General features: G+C 42.0%; 1 long non-coding RNA gene across 1 annotated transcript; it reads left to right on the forward strand.

Annotated features, from left to right (window-relative positions):
• Positions 1-1,040: 1,040 nt before the first annotated feature.
• Positions 1,041-7,343, forward strand: LOC113988132. The gene is made up of 3 exons (XR_003540817.2): positions 1,041-1,077; positions 5,753-5,996; positions 6,808-7,343. It is a non-coding gene; the product is annotated as an uncharacterized LOC113988132 (long non-coding RNA).
• Positions 7,344-7,692: the final 349 nt, after the last annotated feature.

Consider the following 7,692-nt stretch of genomic DNA (forward strand, 5'->3'; position numbering starts at 1 on the left):
GGTGCATGTCACACAATGCATCTGGAAAATCTCATCACAGTGTCAGGCAATATCTATATCCACCTCTGCTCTGCTCAGATGTAGACATATGCAGTTAGAAGAGAGGAATTTCACCCATAGACATTTCCAGTGACTAATGCAAAAAACAAATACAGAAGCATTCAGTGAGTGTTCCCATTACCAAATAGTTCATATATTTTATTCAATAATCATGTAATGCCAAAGGAGTAAGTCATCCCAGAGTCCTGAACCTCCAGCTGAGAGATCTAATCTCCAGGTATCAAGGGGAAGCACCCTCCTTGTGTGGCACAACAACTCTTTGTATTGGGTTTGCATGGCCAGCTTTTGGTAGAAGTGGGGGCTACAGGAGTGCCTTCTGTAAGAAGCTTCTAGAAGCTTCCACCATGTCTAGCAGAGCCAGTGCCAGCCAACCCCAGGATAGATGGGCCCGCCACTGGCCAAGGGCAAGCCAATCAGGAACGAGGGGAACTCCTTTGTGATAACATATTTAAAAAGGAAAAAAAAAAAAGTTATTGGGCAGATGTAATTGCAGCCAGAGAAGAGAGGGGTGAGAATATGTGAGAAGAGCAGTTCTGCAGACACCCAGCTCAGTGGAAAAGGAGAGGGAGGAGGTGCTCCAGGTGCCAGAGCTGAGATTCCCCTGTAGTCCCTGGAGGAGACCTACGCCAGAGTAGGTGGATGCCTGAAAAGAAGGCTGTGAACCTATAGGAAGTCCATGTTGGAGCATGCTCCTAGCAGGGACCTGCAGACCCATGGAATGAGGAGCCTAAGCCGGAGCAGGTTTCCTGGTAGGACTTGTGACCCTGTGGGGTACCCACACTGGAACGGGCTGTGCCCAAAGGACTGCACCCCGTGGAAGAGTGACCCACATTGCAACAGTTCGTGGAGAACTGTTGCCTGTGGGATAAACTCACATTGGAGAAATTCATAGAGGACTGTCTCACGTGGGAGGGATCCCATGCTGGAGCAGGGGAAGGAGTCCTCTCCCTTAGCAGTGGCAGAAACAACTGTGATGAACTGACTGTAACCCCAATTCCCCATCTCCCTGCACCACAGGTAAGGAGGTAGAGTTTGGGAAGCAGGAAGGGGAGGGGGGAAAGGTGTTTTTATGATTTATTCTACTTCTCATTATCCTGCTCTGATTTTGTTAGTAATGAATTAAATTAATATCCTCAAGGTGAGTCTGTTTTGCCTGTGACGGTATTTGGTGACTGATCTCTCCCTGTCCTCATCTCAAATCATTAACCCTTCATTATATTTTCTGTCCACTCTCCACTTGTGGAGGGAAGTGATAGGGTGGCTTTGGTGGGCACCTGACATCCAATCAGGGTCAACCCACAATAATTTTTCTTTATACAGCCTGATGAGGGGACATGGAGCTTCTGTGCTGAGAGATGAAAATTGTATGCACAGATGCACAGATCCCTTCACAGTCAGTGGAAATGAACCGTGCATCCTACCAGATCACGGTCCTTTTAACATCTAGAGGGATGATTCCTGTACTGAACAGTGACACATGAACCACACCATTCAACCCTGATGAGATGGGAGCAGTCCTGGGAAAAGCACAGCAATATGACTCTGGAACGCACTGGTGAAAATCCAGTGAAGTCATAGTAATAACACTTCTAATAATAAAAAACAGGGTGCGAGTTTTGAGGACCCCTGTCTGGGATTTGGAAACCTTAATTCTACCATATTTTCTCTTTAAACAACACAGCCCTCAGCTGCTCATTTGAATCACTGAGTCTTAGATTCCAACACTCATCAGCAGATAGTGGTCTGTCAACTGATCCCTGGGGGGGTGAGAATGAACACCAAAACTTCCAGGCTTTGACAACTCTCACCTCAGGGCAGGTCCATACATTAAGAAGTACATTAATCATCACAGATTGGACCTGTACTTTAGCCACTGTGAACTGCACAGGAGAGGCAGCTGTAAACATTAATGTTTTGACCTGCAACTGTTGTAAGGGAATTGTCTGGTCTGATTGGTTTCTGTAAAAGTTGTGTAATAGGGAATGAAAGGAACAGTTTTCCAAAGGACCTCAGCTAGCAGTCACATGCATCCTTCTACCCAAGTATCTCTACTGACTTCTCCAATGTGCTCTAGGAAGCCTCTGAAACTGTTTGCTGAATGACTATTTGAGTTGATTTTGTCCTGGGCAAATCATACCTTCCAAAGGACAATTTTTTCCATTGAGAAGAAGCTATCACTGAAGTGCTGCTGGAATTGAAACACAAGTCAGCAGTCTCAGTGAAGACACAAAAAATTGATGATCAATTTGTCTTGTTTTTCCGTAAACCATTCTTTCCGCATCAAACCTCAGACATGATAACTGTATAAAAAAAACTTCCAGATCTATAGCAATGTGTTACAACAGAGCAAGCTGCTTTTCAGAGCCAGAAGTCTGGCTCTTTTAGCAAGCACTACCACTAAAAAGCCTTTTTAAAGGCTATAGAAAGCACACTCTAGCCAACTTGCCCCAAAATGGGAAATCAAATAGACTGTGTAAGTTCAGTATCACTAAGGCTGGTGAAAAATCAGTGGAATGAAATTCCTGCCCAGAAAAATACCCTGTCTATGGAGTAATGCTGTAGACACCCCTGAACAGATGGGATGCAGAAAGGTCCATGACATCTAGAGATGAAAATAGCTTTTACAAAAAAATAAAAAAAGTCAAGATCACAGGCCTGATTCTGATCTCACCTTGCTGTAAATCATAAGTCACTCCATTTAGGCTGGAAGTTAAGTCAAATCAATTTAAGACCCTTAATTTTTAGGGAAGGATAATTACTTTATTCCCTCCTTTCCAATTCTAAGCAACCCATCAAGCATCCAGCTGGCTGCAGGCTGTAAAAGAGCATTTCTCTGGATGAAACCAACCCTTCTCCCTCCTTTAAATCCCCTACCCTCTAGTAAAACACTTTAATAATGTGTAAGAGCTATTTTTGTTGGGGTATGCCCAGTTGTCCTAGACATAATATAGACTGTCTCCCAGTCCAAAATCAACTCAGGTGGCCGCTGTGAAGCTGTGAAGTCAGAGACATGCAGCATGGGAGCACCAGAAGTACCTTTTAAAACAAAAGGTAGGTCTTTCCCCTTTCTGTGTCAAATCACCTGTAGCCAGTAGAAATTCCACTAGCAAGTGGCTGCCTGCCCTGTCGTTGGCCTCTGAAGACATCTGTCTCTGAAGGGCTCTGTATTTAGGTCACATACATTTTCAAAACAACTCAATATCTTTGTGGAAAATTTAAAAAATTACTCCAAGATATATTCCTTCCTGCATCTGTAAGGATAATGTTACACATCCTGATCTGTGTGAGAGATGAGCAGGCTCACAGACGTGTCCTGGTTTTGAGCCAGACACTACAATGCTAAGACGTGCAGCTTCTGTGCCCAACCCAGCATCCAAACTGAAATTATAAAAAAAGTGTCCAAAACTCTCAGAAGAACCTGTGTGATTCTTACCTTTTCTCCCACTTGCCTGATTGCAATAGCATTAAACCTTCTCCAAGTAGGGTTAATTTTACCTTTTTAATTTAAATGAAAATGTTCTCCTTTTCCCATGCGAGCTTGTAAAGTCATGGGAACATATTCTGCTGCCTTCCTGACATAAATCAATGGATATATTGGAGGGACAGGCCAAAAAATATATACATTTCTTGCCCTTCAGCTCTATTTCACCCATAAGCATTTGCCCACATCCTGGAACAGAAGAAATGTTTTCTTTCCATTGAGTTTCCGACCTTCATATTTCTACAGAAGTTGGCCATTACCACACAGTTGATACTAACAACTTGACTCAGAATCTGTTAGGAAGAGAAACTCTTTTAACAGAATGACAATTAGAATTCATCCAAAAATACCTACAAACAATGAAATAAACTGAAATACAAGTAAATGTTTTTCTTGAGGATACTGTCTAATACAAACTCCTTTACACTATGATTCTTCTTCAAACATACCTTCATTTAATAGGTAATTGCCAGCTTATTCATCCTACTCCTGTTCAGAATACGCACAAATTCATTACCTTGAGTATAACAAAAGACTAAAAATCTATCGAAAACCAGATATTTCTTGGCCAATAATGTGTAAACTGTGACAGTTTATAAATTCAGACTGCTGGAAAGTGCAAGTTTATGGTCCTTACTAAACTACCACATGCAATAGTTACAGGCAAATGTTAAAAAAGGTAGGCTAGAAGGAGAGAAAATCAAAATTCATATTAGTTGCATGTAGTATGCTCTAAGATATATCTGTCATTCCTGTGGACCACTGTTCATCTGGGGACCTATGAATGCATGGTGAACCTCAGGGCATGATTCTTTTCCATGCTATTCATAACAAGTATATTTCTGCAAAAAGTAGCATTCTCCATGGTCTTATCTTCAAACCTATCTTGAGCAAACCTACACAGTTTCTAAAGTGCACCCCAATGCATTCTGTGGCTGTGATTTAGCATTTTCCTGCTGTCAAAGGAACCTGTACAACTCCAGCCTCATTAATATGAGAGTGCAATCTTTACTGAATTCATCCTTAAAGCAACCCTCACAATAAGGGAAGGCCACCACCACCCACCACCCCAAGATAGAGAATGACATCTCAGGAAAATCATCCTCAGGATCCAGCACAGTGCTTAGACAGTTTTTGGTACGTGAATACCTCCTACTGGACAACTTTTCCTTGGAGTCTCATCTGATGGTCTGAAGGACCCTGCATACTAAAATACCCCTACCACTTCTCCTGGTAGTCTGAAAAACCCACTCTGTGCCAAAATAACCCTAACAGCTCATCTTGATGGTCTAAAAGATCCCCTGCACCAAAGATCTCTTGGACTTCATAGACCTGTGTGGGTCATGCTCAGTTAGAGATCCACTACTCTTGGTGCATCACTCAGAAGTGCTTTGCTGAAGACTGGGGAGTCTGAGATGGTTCAGAAACATTAGTCCAGACCCACTATCAGCATTGTATCCCACACATGAGACAAAACAACAATGTAATCCTCAGCCATAACCAGCCACTGTCCCGTGTTCTCACCTGCCCTGCTGGCTTCGCTGCCACCTTGCACCTCCTGAGGTCTGCACACAGCTTGCACCTACTACCAACTATTTTCGCTCAATTTAGCCCATTGCTCACCCTCTTGGAGTCCCTCCACCGCTTCCCCAAGTCAACAAACATCCTGTCCAGACCTACCCAACACTTGTTAGCCCACTGACAGTTTTTTATTTTCTTGACAAGTAAATCAAGCTTTAACTTTTTTTCAGGCATTTGGCTTCAGTCTTTATCTATAGTTCCCCATGCAAATGAAGGCTCTTCATGCATATTCACTATGTATCCCATGTCTCCAAAAACACATCTGTCAGAAAATGATCTTCTTATAAGTTGTCCATTCTGTATGTTCCACTTTCCTTGGGATTTCCTTATCTGAACCTGGCAATATTTCTTTTTGACAAGACAAAAATTTGTTTCAGAAGGACAAAATAAATTTGGGTTGAATTTGGCTAATCCTGTTGCTGCTGGGAAAGAAAGGATAAAGTTTTTTTAAAGTGATTGCTTTTTTCAATACGGCATTGATTGTTCCAAATTTGACCATAATTTAAAAGCAAACAAAAAAACCCAAAAACTGTTAAACACAGAAGTGAATGACCTCCAGTCCGAAGATGACATTGTGCAGCGAACCAAATTATTTGAATCCAAATAGTTTTTCATTTTTTCTCTTTGCAGAAAATGGAACAATTCCTGTCCCAGATGGGGACCTAAGCCTCTCACGCCTTTTTATTTCTGACATGTCCTGAAGACCTATCAATCCTGATGGTGTATGGCAGCACACAACAGCAAACAGGGCTGTGCTCCTATCTTCCTTCTCCCTGTGTGGATCCATGGGCTGGTCACCGGGACTAGATTCACCCCAGCTTGCTTCAGAAGTTTGAACCACCATTTACCAACCTCAGGTCATCCCAAAGTAATGGTCAGTTCTGGGGGCAATTCATGGGACCTGTTTTCTGTTCAAGAGGCTGAGAGAGATTTACAAATCTGAATGCATGACAAGATGTCAAAAAAAACACAGCCTGAGATCAGCTTTTAAAAGAAATATAGTCATATGTTGGCATCAATTTGTCAAAAGACTGAATATAAACATGATTGAAGGCATCTATCAGTCTTTGAAATAAAAGTTAATCATCTAGTCTGATTGGCTCTGTGTTATTTCTGAATTGATCTCACACTTTGAAGTTTTGACATCCTTTTTAGCAAGGTGAATGCAAATACTGTTGTTTCTAGATAATGTGTCACTGCAGTGGTAACAGCCACTCAGGGACATTAACTAGAAAGTATTCATGTAGTAAACAGGTTATGTATTACTACTTTGATTTTTTTCTTATTTACCTTGACATTTTTACTTTCCCAGAGATACACAGTGAAATGACAACATGCACAGTATCATATTGCAAATCTATTTGGATATTAGGGAATAAGATCTTACCATTAAGGTGGTGTGACATTAGCATAGATTGCCCAGAGAGGCTGTGGAACCTCTATTCTTGGAGAAATTAAGAATTTGACAGGACATGACCCTGAGCAATTTCCTCTAACAGAGCTGGACTTCAAAGTCGACTCTGCTTTAAGTGGTGGTTGGACCACACAACCTTCAGATGTTCTGTCCACCCAAGATTATTCTACTCACTTATGTGTTAATGTCTCCTTAAACCTTAATGTCTGTAAATCTTAACCTCCATTTAATTTTTCAGCTTTTGACAAGTTTTCTCAAACTTTCTCTCTAGTGTCCCAGTTGTTTTGATGCCTTGAGGAACGACAAGAAATCGTTTGGTTTTGTGTATGAGCCCATTAGGCTAGACGTGCTTCATTGCTGTAGCATGTCCATCACTGGGCTGACACCAAACCCAGGCCTCTGTGTGCAGCTACCTAGCAGCTGTGGACAGAAGGCTGCACGAGGACCTCTGGTCCCCCATCAACCTACCAGGGCTCAGAAGCTGAACCTCCAACATCTACCCACTTCCTAGACATGTGAAGACATCCATCACATGTGAACAAGAGGTTAAAGCCACCAGGTTTGGGCTGCCCTTCTCTGGCAAGCCATCAAGCTGAAGCAGTTGCTCAGCGGAAGTTTGAAGACTGATTTTTTTATTAAGGAAAAAACTTCCCACTGGACATATGTCAGTGTCCAGATCTGGTGAGAGCTGAGGGAGAGCTCAGACGGAAGGTGAACCGAGAACACGGCCATAGCCCAGCACACCTGGAGACCTAAGTAGTACTACAGAAATTACTTTCTTTTTCCTTAATAAAGCCAAATAATTTATTTCCTGGCCTTTGCACTTTTATTACAAGCTGCTATTCGTAATTGGCTTTGTTTGTTTGTTCTATAGTTTTATAACTGGACACTTTTGTAATTCAGAGTGTTTTTAAGTGGTATGTGTATAAAATTGAAGTGGGCAAGTGGAAAAAATAAACAGAAGGAAAGTTTTTAAGAAGTTATTTGAATTGGCTGTGATATTCTTCCCCACTAGCTAGTGAGGTTTTAATTAGCATTGAAAATCATAAGTAACTGGAGATGAAAGAGCCCTATTAGGTCATCCAGCCCAGTTCCCTGCCAGTTCAGAATTGTGCCCAACAGTGTATTTCCCAGTGTTTTGTCAAGTCCGGCACTA

This window comes from Pipra filicauda, unplaced genomic scaffold (assembly GCF_003945595.2).
Source record: "Pipra filicauda isolate LSUMZ 115617 unplaced genomic scaffold, ASM394559v2 scaffold28_size6257848_pilon, whole genome shotgun sequence".
Lineage (NCBI taxonomy): Eukaryota > Metazoa > Chordata > Aves > Passeriformes > Pipridae > Pipra > Pipra filicauda.